The sequence below is a fragment of the Sinohyriopsis cumingii genome, chromosome 2 (assembly GCF_028554795.1).
Source record: "Sinohyriopsis cumingii isolate HCF-2022 chromosome 2, ASM2855479v2, whole genome shotgun sequence".
Lineage (NCBI taxonomy): Eukaryota > Metazoa > Mollusca > Bivalvia > Unionida > Unionidae > Sinohyriopsis > Sinohyriopsis cumingii.
In genome coordinates, this window is record NC_142962.1 from 78,763,180 (window position 1) to 78,781,320 (window position 18,141).

Genomic DNA, 18,141 nt, shown 5'->3' on the forward strand with positions numbered 1-18,141 from the left:
ATTGCTGTTTGACTTTTTTGAAGACGTGGTCGTTTTTTAATTTGTAAAAAAAATATTTTTACAAAACTATCTTTTGGTCTTTGTTGCCGAATAAAAGCAGCAGCAGAGAGGGTGAACAGACCATAGAATTCCGACAAAACAAATAAAACAAACAAATAAATCATCTCGTAGAAAGGTCCAGATTTTACAAATGAACTTTCCTTGAGATGTTTATTTTTGCAATGACCGATTGTGCTAATAAAACCTCAGTTCGAAATAGTAGCTGAAAAAATAAAGTACTCTACGTGTTTATTTATTTCTTGTTTATTTTTTTGGCGACCAACGTTGGTAGGTACCCTCTCTGCTGCTATTAATTTACCACCATACCAAGTTTGATGAATATTTTTCAACTCGTTCTCGCTGTCGTTTTTCCTCATCTGTTTCATCTTCATCTGAATCTTCGGAATTTGTTCTATGTTTCAAGTAATATTCAAGTTCTGATGGTGGTTTTTCTATTTTGGGATTTATGTTTTTTCTGTGTTTATAATATATCATCAAACTTCTGTATCGATCTCCACCGCAATTTTTACAAATCTGATATAATCCTCTAACGCCGTTGTTACATCCAACACATCTTCGTGGACCAGCATGAGGATTTTTCTTTATAAGATAATTATGTTTCTTGCAATATTCTCCACGGCATTTTTTATTACAATTGTTAGTGGTTCCTTGACGCAGCCACGCACAGTTGTTCATTATATTAATGATATCTATTTAATTAAATTTAATTTTATCATCACCCCTCTCTGCTGCTCCCCCTGTTACCCAAATATTTTATCAATACCAACACGATATCTTGTTCTTGGATGATGTAAATTTATTGTTATAAATCCATGCGGGGTAGCTTGCGCTCGTGAGAAGAAATTTCTGAATTTAATTATATCCATGTCACCACCACACCAAGTTTGATGAATATTTCGCAACGTGTGTGTGTCTACGCCATTAAACACAACTAAAATGTTGCAGTTGTCTCTGATCACCTTCGGAATTTGTGTATATCGTTGAGTAACATAGATCACGTCTGTATTTTTGTGTCTACCTCGGGAAAATATTCTGGCTGGATTTGATTGTTTATCTAGCATCACATCGTCGTATACAACTAAATTATTAATAAATCCGTCTATGGAATCTACAGATGGTGCTTCATCAATATCGGTTATAAACTCTATAACATCATTATCTTCATCCAGTAATCGCGCGTTTTCATTGAAATCTTTAAGTACATCATAACATCGTTGATCATCAACGGATGGTGCTACTAAATACAACTTATCCCATTTCAACCATCTCATTATCAGATTAAGTAATAATTGCGTCTTACCCGATCCAGATGGTCCTATGATAATCATTCTGATGGAGTTCGGTAGCGCAGGATGATGCTTAACTGGCTCTCGTTGCCGAGTTGCTGAGAAATCAATTATATCCATATATGTTATAACATGAATTTATATTGTTTACGCTGTAGAGTTAAAACTCCAACTATTGATTTAGCTACAGTTATAACAAAAAACAAAAAAATAGCGTACGGTGGAAAATGTTCTATATGCGGTAGAAAGAAATTTTCATTTTTACCTAATAAGCGGGGGGGTGATATTGCTAATTTGATGTCAAAGTTTCCAGGTGCTCCATGGGCTAAATACAGCGGAGAAAAACATCTACCGGGATATAATTATTGCGGTCCTGGTACTCGACTTGATATCAGGCTCGATAATCAAGATCAACCAAAACCAGGCGAGGAACCAATAAATGCTATTGATCGAGCTTGTCATGCTCATGATGTAGCTTATAAAAGTAAAAATCTACAAGATAGGCATATTGCAGATGTAAAATTAATTCATTCATTAAATTCTATAAAAAATAAAAATATTAGAGAATCATTAGCTAATTGGTTAGTAAGATCCTCGATGAAAGGTAAATTAGCGATTGGGGCTGGTAATTAATAATGGAATCAATTTATTATTCACCGAGAGGATACTGGAGAGGCAAAGCAGCAATTGGTAAACTCGCTGATGCAGCATCGGTTAAACATTCTACTGCTAAAACGTGGTTATCTAAACAAGCAATATGGCAAATTTATCTACCACGTCCTAAACAAATTCAGTACGCGTATTTCGATGTCAGTGTTCCTAATGAAGTTCATCAAGCTGATATTCTGTTTTTACCGCATGATACTGTGCGTGGAAAAACGTACAAATACGCGCTAACCGTAGTTGATGTTGCAAGTAGATATAAAGAAGCAGAGCCGCTATCAGCGAAAACATCATCTGAAGTAGCCGATGCGTTTGAACGAATTTATCAACGAGGACTTGGACCACGAGGTGGTCTACGATGGCCGCAGCTACTACAGGTTGATCCTGGTAAGGAATTTCTTGGTCCAGTATCATCGCTGATGAAACAACATAATACCAAAATACGACGAGGTCATACTGCAATTCACCGTGATCAAGCAATTGTTGAGCGATTTAATCGAACACTTGCTGAACGGTTATTTGGATATCAATACGCGAGGGAATTTATTCAGGATAAAAGATCTCGCGAATGGGTTGCAAGATTACCAATCGTGATAGCTGCATTAAATAATGAGATCACACGAACAACCAACATGAAACCCATTAGCGCGGTCACAAAAAAAAAATATACCAACACAACGAAAAGATGTTGGAAAACAAAAAATATTAGGTGATGTTACAGTCAGATATTTATATGAGCCTGGTGAACTTGAAGGTGGTAGCGCGAGAGCAACTGATCCTATTTGGAGTGTTACCACACACAAAATATCTACCGTGACAAGATCCACTGGAAGAAATGTAGGCGTTCCAGACCTGCAATCTACAGATTAGATTCTGCTGCTCCTCAACGTGGATTTACACGTGAACAACTACAAATAATTCCCGTGGATACACAACTACCGCCGCGATCACTTCGGTGATTTCGATCACTTAACTAGCACTAGTGCCAAGGGCGCCAGCGCCTCTACGTCGATTACACTCAAGACAGGTTAACATGGTATTTTCTCGTGTATGACCGCGACTATTATCTTTTCTATCTACGGTAAATTGTCTTGAATCATTACTCGAATACCGCCATAACATTATACAATTACAACATGCGCAAAGATTGTTCTGCTGCTGTTTTAACTCAATAATAAATTCAACATCAAGATCAAAGTCACGTTTATTTTTTTTATCAGATTGTTTGTATCCGATTAATTTTTTTCTTATTATATCATCATCGATGATGTTAAATTTATCAACGATTTCAGGAATTATAATTCTACGTAATTGAGATATATTTCTGACCCTCGATACCGCCAAATAAACTAAATTTGACCACTCGATGCGATCGTCTACAATCCAGACTCGTGTATCAGAAATAGTTAATCCCTGAGACGAGTGGATCGTCATAGCGTATCCCAACACCCATGGAGATTTGTCAGCGCGTAATGCATCTTCGACCACACTGATATCAACGGCGACAATATCATTTAATACGAGATTCTGTTTCCTTGACTCTGTCAAGGGTCCTGGAATATCAACATTAATATTCTGTTTTCGTGTATCTGATGGTCTATAACACAACGGTACGGGTAGTTCTGAATATTGTTCTTTATGCAGCTGAAATAACTGTTGTTGTAAAGCGTCTCTGATTATTTTTCTACTTGCTACGATCAAATCGGTGGGTCTCCATGAGTTCAAAAAATCACTCATTGATGTCTCTACGATTACTCCACGTAATATTTCGCACTGAATTTTGTTTGATTGTAATCTGATTAATTTTTTAAACTCCTTCAAATTTGCATCAAGAGCTCTATGATCATCATCTATTTCTTCGTAATAATCAACGAAATTTTTTAACCAATCATGTGGAGATGGTCCAACAAAGGGCGGAGGTTGACCATGATCGCCACACATTATTATGGCGGTATTTTTCGTCAACAACCAATCAAGAAACATTTTTAATGTATCCAATGAGACCGTGCATATCTCGTCCCAAATAATTATTTTAGGTATATATTTTTCTCCCATCCGTTCAGGAGTCCATGTATCTCCGCGCCATCGGAAGAAACTATGATACGTACACGATTGTACTTGCCGCTGTTTCATCTCACGTGCAAGTCTATGTGTGGGTGTCAGCACGATTATATCTGAATTTCTAAAAACATTAATCGTTCGAGTTGTTTTGCCGCATCCACCAGGTCCATTGAGATATACTGTCTTATATCTGGTTATTGGATCACTCAACGATGGTGCCTTCGACATTTCTGATATTTTATTACCCTCACGATAAAAATCTCTCACTGGAACATCTGCTGATTCTGTATAATTGTGTAATAGTTCCTTTTTTATTCTCCACGAACCCCATCGTTCATCATTACTTGTAAATTTCATAACAGATTCTAAATATTTACTTGAAATATAAAACGAGTCCGTTGCGACTCTGACTGCGGTCTCAGGAAATCTATTAATCATCGATAATAAATTTATAGAAACATAAGCCAACATGGAAGATCTTAGATGAGTATATTGCGGGGATACGTCATTTATGTAACTAACGATCGTACCTAATTTTGTTCCGTCGGATAAATAAACACTCTCTCGATTTACAAATGTATTTTTCGCCGTTGTATCAGCGATTATAAAATCGTACTCGGCATCATCTAAAATGAATCGTGCGTGATGTCTTTTATAATCATATGCACCACCTTGAGTAAATTTACCTATAATTTTTCTACCGAGATCTTTTGCGGTTTTGAGTTTATTAGGAATATCATCTTCGGAAATATCAGGATATTTTTCCTTAAACTCGCTAATAACTTCAGAATCTGACATGGGCAACCAAACTTTGGTCTGTACATGATATGATATAATTGCCTCACTGACCACCAACGATGTCAGTATCATACAATCTAGCATATATCGCAACAAAACTATAGGTGCCCAACGTTTTTCACAAAAATGTCTACCAAACCAAACATAACAAATCTTGTGAAGATTTTCGTTAAACTCGAACGATTCAATACAGGCGAATCCAGTCAGATCAAAATCAGGTAATGGTCCATTAATTGCCACTCGCGTCATCTCGTTTGTAGGGTGACCAAATCTTTCAAAGTACGTAGAACAATCTCCGTATCCCAGAAAACTTCCTGGATAACATGCAACCATATCAACCGAAATAACATCATTGTAATTGTATTTGGTATTCCATAATCCGCCATGTCCATATTCGACGCAGCTTGCGCGTACGTCCTCGAGTAAATCAAATCGTGTTGGTTTCCATGAATTTCGTTCTCTGGCGAAATGAGCCGCAACAGATGGAACGGTAAAACAATTAGTTAGTAATTTGTCAGTATTTTCCACGTGCTTGCACTGTAAAAACGTCGCAAGATTTTTCATCTCGTCATGGAGGAATTCTGTGCGATATATTTCACCGTTCGGTTTGACAAACTGATCAAATTCACCCTCCTCATTACTTTTGAATAACCATACCGATACAGGATCGGTTTTACTTATTTCGTTGATAAAATCAAACATACTCATATCTGCCACAGATAATTCTGTGGGGTAAAATCTAACAGTTCGATCACGTGGAAATATTGTTACTGCGTTAGTCCATGCGTGCGCGTTATGATCGATAATATTTATTGGAGCTCCTTTCGATTTATATTTCGACTGGTACAGTACTTCTCCCGTTATTGTCGCTACGGTTATTGGAAATTTTAATATTTTTCCTAACTCAGCAACATCTTTTATTGTAGCACCAGTATCCTTAACTGAATCAGCCCACGAGTTTATTTTTTCACGCCTTAAATCAGTTAATCCATTTCCACGCATCGCGTTTGTAAAGTGTTCTATTACTCGTTCAGCTACACAATTTAACCTTGAAAATTTCATCGGCGCTAGTTTATCAACGTTGGGTTTTTTATTTATCTCATAAATTCCATAAATAACCGCCGTTATAGGATACGCTCGTTCATAATACGGTTTATGAATACCAGTCAATAGACCCGGTCTGGAATTTTTACTTAATATGATAGTTTTATTATTGCCAAGGACAGGATCATATTTGTCACGGATAATCCAACTATCTGTTTCTGTTAATACAATAAATTTTACTCTGAAGAAATATTTTTGATTGCCCTCGTATTCAGCGATGTAGTTAATGATAGTTGCCGCTCGCTTGTCGTTCATTGTGGCGTCCGTGACAGCGTCCTTGACGGAGTCAGCGCGTATAATCTTGAACGTTGACCATGTATGAGATGCACCATCCGTGTAAAATTCTTTCTTGGCGTCGTGAATTTTCGAGATCAAACTTTTATTTTTCGGATCAACCAGATCTCGTACTGGCAATTGAGATAATCTGTCAAGGTTGAATTTATACTTAACAGGCCTAGTTTGGGATAATCTTTCAAACTCGTTCATATAATTAAAACAAATATTTAAATAAAGAAAATTATATATATATATATACAATGTCCCAATGTAGATGGTTGATGATCGGCTCAGTAAATCGATGCAACAAATCCTGTAGAAAGGAATTTTGTTGGATGCACTCACAAAACATACGACGAGGAAGTCTAGGACCAATACCATGTCTACGGTGTGGTATTGGAGTGCGAGGAAAGACAGAATTATGTGGGAAGTGCGGCGGGAAACGGTTCAGAGAGCTCAAAAGATATTATGACAAAAAAAATAATAGCGGTGAAAACGCTATAAAATCCGTGGAGGATTATATATCAAGATTTCAGACAAACAATGATTTAAACATATAATATTATTATAATGGAGGAAAATATATTTGTCCCACATCCTGTCATAACAAACTATGAATCAAATATTAATGGTATCATCAGACACCGCAAGTGGAAGAGACCAGTTGGTTGTATTAATAATGTTGGTTATCTTAGATTTACAGTTGGGAAGAAACATTATTTGTGTCATAGATTTACGTATGAATGTTTCTTCGGAGTGATCAATGATGGTCTTGTTATTGATCATGTTGACGGAGACACTCAAAACAATAATTTATCCAATTTACAAGCTATCTCTCACAGCGAGAATAATACACGCGGTAATACAGGAAGATGTAAGACAATCGGAAAGAGGGCGGTAATTTCTACAAACATAGAAACCGGTAAAGAAATTATGTTTCGTTCGATGCGTTCAGCTGCGACATATTTTGATATTCACTCACGTTCAGTACAAAGAGTGGCAGATAATATAACCAGATCTGCTCTCTCGAAAAAATATAAGCAGAAAATTACATTTCAGTATCAATAACTATCATCACCACATTATTAACTATCATCACCACATTGAATTAATTTTTTTAATTTATGTCACAGTAGGTCCTCCATACACTACTGAATTTTTGATTTAAGGGGAGATTACTTTGTAATATATAGTTTTCTTCGTAGATGGTTGGTTTTTTATGATCGTAATTAGTCAGTTTAACTAATTACATCGTATAGTGCCGACGAACCTAACTCATTAGACTCATAAGTATTATTTATGGTTTTTAAATATTTCCCCATCATACAACACATGATAATATTATTGATCCGTAGGAAGCTGTGTGTGAAACAGAAACCGTTACTCATTGTAATTGACCTGCAGTTGTGTGTTCACTGAACTTACAATTCTGGAAAGTTCTTTGACTGGTGCATTAATGCTACTGTTATTATTGATTTTCGGTCTGCTTAGGAAACCAGCTACAAATACAGAAACTGTTATTATTCAGAAACTGTTATAAATACAGAAACCGCTACAAATACAGAAACTGTTATAAATACAGAAACCGCTACAAATACAGAAACTGTTAAATACAGAAACCGCTACAAATACAGAAACTGTTAAATACAGAAACCGTTATTATTCAGAAACCGCTGTTTAGTGTAAATATTGGTTCCTTAGCTATATATTTTCCGAAACATATGTTCGTAACAATGTTTGATAGCTCGATCAGTATGGTATTGGACTGTGGCGCTCGCGGTCCAGGATCAAACCCCCATGGCTGACAATTTGTCGGTGGTGCGCATAATTGCGATTTTTATAATAGTGGGGGGAACCGCAAGAACCCCTCCGCTCAGCAAATTCACAACCACAATATTGACTGGTTGTTGATACATATTTTCGTATCACCCACTGGATTAATTATTGTGGGTGTGATTTTGCTGAGCGTATATGTTTGTACTGTCCTTAGTTAGTACCGTTTCATTCATAATCTGAGCTCGCTAATACACTCGATAGGGGCTCTTCATTCATTGTATATAACCATTTCATTGTATATATCCATTTCATTGTATATAACCATTTCCTTAGTTAAGTTATATGTTTGTGCCGTCCAAGCATAATCTGAGCTCGCTAATACACTCGATAGGGGCTCTTCATTCATTGTATATAACCATTCATTGTATATATGTTATATGTATGTCCGATAAACTTGGTAGATTGCGGTGGCAAGCTACGAGTTTAATGAGGACTGTGCTGTCCTTAGTTAGTTATATGTTATGTGTATATCCTCTAAACTTGGTAGATTGCGGTGGCAAGCTACGAGTTTAATGAGGGTTGTGCCGTCCTCCCTCTTGGGCCTCTAGACCGTTGTTTGGCGGGTTAGGGGCTCTCGTAGAGGGAATATTTGCCTAATGAACTTGGTAGATTGCGGTGGCAAGCTACGAGTTCTTGGCTGTGCTGTCCCTGAAACATCCCGACGAACTCGCTAATACACTCGATAGGTGTTCTAGGGATATTTTTTTTATTTTAAAGATTTATATATTATATAATGAACCATGAAAATATCAATGATGTAATTGTCGCTATTAAAAAATTAAAAAAAGATGGAATTAATATATCTGATGAACTTAATCCTGAAAAAATAGTTTCTGACTTTGAGATTTTACAAGAACGTAAAACCATGGGGACACACACACTATCATCTGAATACAGTCTCATGAAACGGATTCAATCGGCAATGTTTCAGTCGCTAGCTACCGTAGAAGATGATCATGTGAAGGAGTTCGTTCCTCTTTCTACCGCCGTAGAAAGAATTAAGTCGTTATTATCCCACGAGTATGAGGCAAAGAAAACGATTAGTACTCGCATAAGACTATTAAGAAAAATAATGTCAGATCGTGAAACGATCCAAGGTAACCTCGTTACTGATGAAACGATCCAAGGTAACCCCGTTACTGGTGAAACGATCCAAGGTAACTTCGTTACTGGTGATAATGAAAATGAAAGTTTTGGTAACTGGGGTCCAAGTCAACGCTGACCACGTGTATTGATAGTCAAAATCAAGAAAGTTCTAACCTTGTCAAATTTGTTCCTAATAAATTTTATTTATTAATAATATTATTTTTACTGAATTAATTTTTTTTTTTTTTACTAAAATCAAGAAAAATGCACAAATTACTCGATTCTGACGGGGTAGTTGGTAGTCAAAATCAAAGAAAAATGCACGAACTACTTGATTTCTGACGGGGTAGTTGGTAGTCAAAATCAGGAAAATTGAGCAATTTCGTTGTATTTTAGTAAAAAAAAAAATAAAAATCTCAGTAAAAATAATATTATTAATAAATAAAATTAATTTATAATAAATAAAATTTGTTAGGAACAATTTGACAAGGTTAGAACTACTTGATTCTGACGGGGTGGTTGGTAGTCAAAATCAAGTAGTTCGTGCATTTTTATGTTTCTGAGGGGGTAGTTGGTAGTCAAAATCAAGTAGTTCGTGCATTTTTATGTTTCTGAGGGGGTAGTTGGTAGTCAAAATCAAGTAATTTGTACAATTTCAGTAAAAATCAGGAAAATTAATAAATATTATTTTTTTTGTGATAGAAATTTTAATTTTACTTTCATCGACTAGCTTTTTTAGTTGCCTGGGCCGATTAATTTGTACCAAACATAAATTTGTGCCAGTAATAATAAAATATTTTTTTAAGTTGATCGAATTTGAGTCTGATCTCTGTTACAAATGTTCTTCTAACTGTTAAGAAATCCTCGCGTGTAAAACCCTCCTCCACATGAAGATCTACGATAAAGTCTTTACGACAAAAGTCCTTACGACAAAAATCCTTAAGACAAAAGTCCTAGGACTTTACATACAGATTTATTACAAGCTCTTCTTCACGTATGTCAATCAAGCGATTAAGGTGGTCTGTGAGTTTAAAATTGATTCGTGTTAACATATTATTGTGACACCGCAAATACACGGGATTAGTTGGTTCTTGCACGATTAAATTTCCAGGGGGAACTTGTGGTGTGAACGTGTATAGGATGTATCCTTGTTGAGCCTGATTTGATCTTCCGAGATCTATTTGATAGCTGCCATCGATTACGTCACAAACCAGATTGACCGCGACCGTCGGTGTTATATTAACGATCCGCGGGGATACGTGTCTTCCGCCGCCGTGTGGATCATTATCATGTCTAAGAACAGTTGGAGGTGGAATTAATTTTCTCCATGCATCGAGTAGTTTAGAAAAAAACTCATCAATGACATCATTGATAGATTTTCTCAACTCGGTTACACTATACCCGGGAAATTTATAATTTGGTACATCGGCTTCTGTTAATTTATATTTTTCTAACCATGCTTTTGCATCATAATTTTCAGGTGATTTTAAAAGACTAACCATCTCCTGAACTATTCGGTTATTAATATATTCCATATCTGATATAAGCTGATTTAATATTTCTACACGCGTGATGATTTTTTCACGCGATGACGCTGATATGTCAAAAAAATGTTCGTTAAAATATTGATTTAGTTGATCTAGTTGTTTTTTACACTCTTGATTGATTTCCTGAAAATATTCAATAATCGTTTCTCGATAAAAACCCCTAAAATGTCCTTTTTCTCCCGGATTTTTAAAAAACCATCCCTCAACTTCACCGATAAGGGCAAACTCGTGAAGCATTGATTTATTTTTTATAATACGTAGGTGTTCCCCGTATGATGGATTAATTTCATGATATGATTGTCTATCCGTGACATAATCAGACTTTTTCGGTTCTGGTGGTATCGGTGTTATCGGTGGTGATATTTCAGGCCATCCTAGCACTGATCTGATTGAAGATTGATAAATATCAACGGCATAATCAGGCGAGTTTATTTCAACCGTCGAAGACAACGTCGGCTCATGAACGTTTATTGATATTTTTGATTCCTTTCCCGTTATTGATTTTATTCTACGCGCAAATTCCTCACCGATCTCTTCAATCTGGTAACTGCCGGTTGGTATTCCAACAACAACCCAGTCAGGTGTTCCATCGGGTTTGTTGTTGTTAGTAAATACGAGCGAATTATTTGCTGGTGTACCATTAAATGATTTTGATCTGATATTTGGCCAGCTGTAATATACTCGTAATTGTGCTAGTGCTATTTCTTTTACTGGAATTGCAATAGGAAAATTAACACTAAATTCAGGATTAGTTGAACTTACCGAGATCATCGTTATCTTTGGCGGAATTGTGTTGGTCACGATCTGCTGGAGTAATTCTGTCATTATTGATACTTGTATCTTTAATACCTTCATCGTATATTTTGGTCATCATTGAAAATTCGAAATCAGATATAATTCCATCACTGAGACTCGCTGATAACAACGAGGATAATTTCGAGTATGCTACCGTCGCTGTATGTAATTTTATTTTGTAATCGGATAATTTTTCGTTCGTACAAGTACATATTTTTTTTGTGATGATACCAAGCACACCTGCAATAGTTGTTGCTGCTGAAATACAAATAGTTACAGCTACTGGTGCCATCGTTGTCAACGCTGATAATATTACACCGGTTCCAGCAACAACAGCGGATACTGAATAAACAATCACATCAACGATAACCAATCGTCGTCGATATTTTTTTACTTTTACTGTATATTGATCGACTTGATCTTTTAGCGCCGCCTGCCATTCACGCGCTTGATTGTATCTGTATTGTGCACCGTCCATATATATTTTTATGCAGTAACCAATTGAGGTGTTTCAGCTACAAATTCCAAACACCACCAGAAGGATGTTGCGGTTAATTTCTTATCAGCTGCTTCCAGAATAAATATTTCTTCGGTTCCGCTATTTAATACAACAGATACAACCCCGGAAAACCTGTCTGTGGAATGACGCCATGGAAACGTTGTAAATATTTCAAATTTTGCGGCGGAAAACACAGACAACCTGTACACGCCAGTGACTGTTGCGGTATATTTGATAGTATTATTTTGCTGCGACCATGTTGCAAATCCAGATGATACCGTGCATACGATGTTTGTGATATGCCCGGGAGTTATTGCAGCTGGAATTTTAATCAAATTGGTTTTACTGACAATCTCAGGAATTCCCGCTACGACGTCTTGCTGTGTTTGTTTGATCGTGTCTAGGTCAGTTTTGATATCAACGAGTTTCATGTCAATGGCGCGTGGAGTACCGAAGAATTTATCTATGGTATCATCGGTTTTTTGAAAATTTCTTCGAAATCTTCCAAAAGCTCCTGCGTGAACGTCATACTCAGCCCGTAACGTGGATAATTTACCGTCTACGGTGTCGACGTATTTTTTTGTTGCTGCGTCTTCGTCAGATGTTGGATCTCTTAAAACTACTATTTTATTTCCGTTCATGCTAAGTTCACCCGTCATCGTGTCACCGGTGTTTCTCACGCGATTAGCAACACTTTTTGCAATTTCATCTCTGATGGTTGCTAATGATACACTTGAATCTCTGATTTTGCCGCTATCAGTAAACACGGGAATATTATCTGTAACTGCACCAAGTACTCGCCGGACTATATCATTCCATTTGATATTGCTGGTTTTTAGTTTACCATATCGATCTTGAAAAATAACAACCTCATCTGGATCAACTCCAGCAAAGTTCATAATAACAGCGAGGTCATCTTTAGTCGCATACTTTGACAGATCAACGTCGGATTTTATTTTCTTAACGCGTGAAGATCTTCCGTAAATGTCAACCATTATAATAAGATCCGTTGTTTAAAATGCTTTACGCGCAACAAATCGGTTGCTTGTATAATCGTGCACGACTTTATGTGGCGGCCTGGATGATTTTGATATAGCGTCGAGTACATTAATTACTTCACGGCCGCATATTGGCGGATCTGTCATTGTTTGTGTGGGTAGCGTTGAATACCAAACTTTGGAACCTCTGGTTGTTGCGTGGAGTGGTGCGACATACTTGATAAATTCAACAGGTGGAGCTAACCCGTACGAATCAAAATAAACAATTCCACGCGGATCAACCGCGTATGATACCCAATGAGTACCGGGTCCGGAACGTTTGTCAAGATTAATAATACCTGTTTCTAGTTTGTTTGGTTGTTTCGGTAATTGATCTCGCATAAAAACACCTCTAAAGGCGGATATTTTTAATTTTTTAGCAGCATCAAGTAAATCAAAATTTGATGCTGGAGCATCTAACGAAATGACCCTGGAAGCCTTAGGCCTCTCCCCCAACGAGATCCCGGTAATCTTAGACCGCGTCCCTTTTTTTTGTACCCCTTCCCTGTTGCTTTCTTTAGTGCCATTCAAGCGGCTGTTCCAACAGCACCTAACGCGGCCGCTTTTGCTACGGCTGGAGCAGCTGCAGCTATTAATGCCGGAATGGCCGCAAGTAGTGGGAATATACCACCCGTTTTAACCATGTCTTTGATGGCGCTCGGGGAGAGATGGAATTGAACTCCAGTTTTTGATTCTAGGGCTTTATTGAAATGTTTAATCTGATTATTTGTCAACGATAATTTATTTGGACCACCACCAATCTGATCTCGTTTTAGTGATATTTTAGTTCCGCATTTGTTGGCGGTTTTTGTTTGAAGCTTTTTTACCTGACCCGGGGTCAGAGTAACATTAACATGACTATACGACATTTTTATATAAAATATATTTTTCTAAATAACACGATTAAAGATTTTCCACCGGTGCATCAACGATCCTCATTCGACCACTGCCACCTTCAAGTAACATGGCCTTGTCGCTAAGTATGACCGCGATCGCTTTGTAGGTGCCGCGAACAATTGGTGGACCGGGTATATCAGGAGGAGGGTTAGTAACATGAGCTCGAAAGTGTATATCAACAACAGATTGTTTGGATAAATCAAGATGTTCTAGTGAAAAATAATAAATCGGATATAGACCTCTAAAATCTAGTTGTGATATTTGTAAACCGGTATCTATATTTTGATTACGTCCCATGAATGACATTAAACGATGATATGCGCGCGCTACATGATTTTGAACAAAATTTAGTTGTATATTTTCTGTTGGTTCTTGATGTCCATTTATTCGCAAGGAAACTTCATTAACTCCAAGGTTATCAAATATCATATGTGAACGTTGTTGATTATTCGTCCGAGCATTATCTTGTAGTGCAATAAAAATATGTCGTGGTGCAGAAACACCCTGTTGTGATGCTATATGCCATGTAAATAAACCATTAATATTGCTTTGAGCAGCATCTGTGGTTACTGTTAACCATGATAGCAATGATTTACCGCCTTGATCCATAAAAGATAGTAATTTTTGTTCCTCAGTAATAGATGGAGTCATTACTGGCATCCACAATGAAAGTTTTGATATATTTACTTTACCCTCGGCAACACCAGCACCTCGCCAGATTGCATCATTATCATTACCTTTTCTTACGAGCACAATTGTGTGTTTAGCTCCAAAGATGACCTTTCTAACATTTCTGCAAAATCCAAAGATGTGAGATAATGGAATTGCACACGAAAAATTTCTATTATTTCCTGACAGCGCTGATCGGCGTGTTGCAAACCCTAAGTTGTAAGTCGGGGCAATATCTTTTATGATGTCAAAATCAGCACCTGGTCTAGCTTCACGATCGGGGTTGGCACCTTCTGCCTGATTAGCAACAGAAGTATTTTGTGGTGTGAGTAACTTGATATACTGATTATGGTTAGCGTTGTCAGTAATATCCTTAGCGAACATCATTGTTGGACCAGCCGATCTTGTAAAGTCGTCAGAATATCTCGCCAGACCAATTATTGTTGTAGCAACATCAACATCCTTCTGAATTGATTCAATATTTTTTCCATCAATCATGTATGTGGCGCTATCAAACAGTGCCATAATTCCGTTGTTGACAAAACCAACACGCAGATTGGCATCATATGCCGTATCATCCCCCTTTACAAGTGTACCTTCTACTTCAATAAACGCTTCAGCGGGCAAGAAATATCTACTTGTATCATGAACCTGTAATTCGATTCTCCCCGGATGATTTGGTTGTCTTGCGTCATAAGAATAAAACTGATAATCACGTACTGACTCGTACTTAAGGACAGGTGCCTCCATATCAAATGCTGGGTCTGATTCGCGCCTGAACATTTTTATTATAGTTACCATTTTTCCAAATGATGATCATCGTCGACGAAGACCACTTCCTGCTATTAAATTTGCTGTTATATTTTTTTCCGCTTCTTCAGATATCGCCGCTAGTTTTTGATTTGCAGCCTGATTTATTATTTTACTTACGTCTGAGGGCATCACCTCAGTACTTGCCAGTTTCACCGGTGGTTGTTGTTTTCGTCGCAATAATCGCGCTAGTCTTTCCTTGATCGCCGAGAACGCATTACCAGCAACATTGACAATTGCTCCAGGAGCTTTATCACGAACAATATCAATAGCCTTCATCGATAATTGTTTTGCAACTGGTGCTACTTTTGGAGCTATCCTCGTGAATAATCCTCGAATGACATCACCAAGTCCATTTCCGTAAATTGCTTCATAGATTGGTAATCGTGAGTTTACCGCTCTAACCTGTGTGGGTTTACGATGATTATCATGCACAATCATCTTATTTTATTTACCATTTATCTAACAACTAGTCATCAACGAGCTCATCAATAAGTTCTCGGTAAACGCCAATATCCATGATACCACCTTGAAATAGTCGCCGACAAATATCAGCTGCTTCATTGGTTATTTCTGGTGAATTATTTCCAGCTCGTTTTCCTCCTATGAGAACTTCTAACCGTGATACATCATTGATGATATTATCAGGACAAATAAAATTATTTCCCAGACCACTGCCAGTAGCTCCTTCTTCTTCTGATTTCTTAAATAGTCTTAAGGGTGATCTTTTCTTAAATAGTCTTGAGGGTGATACTTCTTCTTCTTCCTCACTTATTGTTCTGAGAGATTTTGGTTCTTTTTGTGCAAGATACATGTCTATTTTTCTGCGATAATCATTATATACCTCATCACTAGAGTAAACTCTATCTTTATTGTAATATATACGATATATCCATTTATACCAGATTTCAGGATCACTAATACGAGTGGAACTAAATTCAGGTCTTAAAAGTTCTCCCTTTTTATCAAAACTTGCAACTGCAAGTTTTGATAACGTATCAATATCCTCAATTTCTTTTATGAACTTGATACCCGCACTAGTAAATTTATTGCTCAGCATAATCATTTTCCCTTCTTCTGATTTTGTTGATTCACGATCTTTCATATCACCTATCTCAGCACGAGGTTGTCCAATTTCTTCAAGTATTTCCTCACCAACAGGTGGAGGTTGAGCTGCAGCTATTTCCCTGGCTATGCCAGGTGGAAGGCCTCGTAAAATCTTTTTTGTTTGTTTGGTTCTTCTTGCTATTTTTTCAGCCTGTAACGCAGTTTGTTCTAATACCGGAAAAATACCCTTTTTCCTCTTCTCATCTTCCTCCGCAATATCTCCCCATATAGTTTTTTCAGCAGCCGCCGCAGCTTTCTTAGTAGCTGTAGTGACGGGTTTAAATAGTTTTTTAGTGTCCTCTTCATACTCAACTTTTGCTTCTTGCTGCGCTTGTAGATTTTTTCTAAATGAGTCTTTGACAGGAAGAAATTTTTTGATTGCTTCTAATCGTTCTCGTGCTGTTCTTGCAGTATGAGATTCTGGATGTACCATTTTATTATAACATAATAATTTAATTAATATCAGCAGGAGAGGAATACAGAAGTTTGATGATATATTATAAACACAGAAAAAACATAAATCCCAAAATAGAAAAACCACCATCAGAACTTGAATATTACTTGAAACATAGAACAAATTCCGAAGATTCAGATGAAGATGAAACAGATGAGGAAAAACGACAGCGAGAACGAGTTGAAAAATATTCATCAAACTTGGTATGGTGGTAAATTAATAGCAGCAGAGAGGGTACCTACCAACGTTGGTCGTCAAAAAAATAAACAAGAAATAAATAAACACGTAGAGTACTTTATTTTTTCAGCTACTATTTCGAACTGAGGTTTTATTAGCACAATCGGTCATTGCAAAAATAAACATCTCAAGGAAAGTTCATTTGTAAAATCTGGACCTTTCTACGAGATGATTTATTTGTTTGTTTTATTTGTTTTGTCGGAATTCTATGGTCTGTTCACCCTCTCTGCTGCTAAAGCGTTCTAGACTACTATTTTTGTTTTGGAACAAAATATATATTGCAAATAGCATGCTAACGTGCATTCTCAATAGTTCTAAAAATTATTTTTTTTATAGAAATTGAAGGATTTATAAGTCAAGATAAAGAAGAGCATGCGAATAAACCAACTATTTTCACCTAACGGAAACAGTGGTCTAGCCTGTATATATCAATTTTTATTATGGATGGTCACGGCCAGCATTTTCTTGAAGTCTGGTGACATCACTAAAGTACTTATTACTTGTTAAATAAGAAGAGTGGAGCTACTGAATGACTCAAGTATAAAGACAAGGACTAATGTTTCTTAGATTTCATTTTGAAAATATTTTTTTTTCCTACTTAGACCAAAATAATGAACCGTCGTCCTTCAGACAGTTAAACATTAGTTAGATCAAGAAACAAGACTCCAATTTTCAGTTTGTGTTTTATTATCTATGACATATCAAACGACGCGCATATAAATTAATGTGTCTGGGGCAATATACGGTATAGAAACCGTTAATACGGCTTGAAATGTATACAGGGAGTTACTAACAGACAGTTTATGTAAGTTATGGTACGGATACAGTTTCAGAATTGTTGTCGACATCGGTTGCAAATAATGGGAATGTTTTTATTTGAAACGTGGAAGAATTCTCTGTTGCACGATTTGTACTTTTA

General features: G+C 36.8%; 1 protein-coding gene across 2 annotated transcripts in view; it reads right to left on the minus strand.

Annotated features, from left to right (window-relative positions):
* LOC149805246 (sodium/potassium/calcium exchanger 4-like) overlaps nt 1–18,141 on the minus strand; it is a 92,025-nt gene that overhangs the window by 50,050 nt on the left and 23,834 nt on the right. The window lies entirely within an intron of this gene.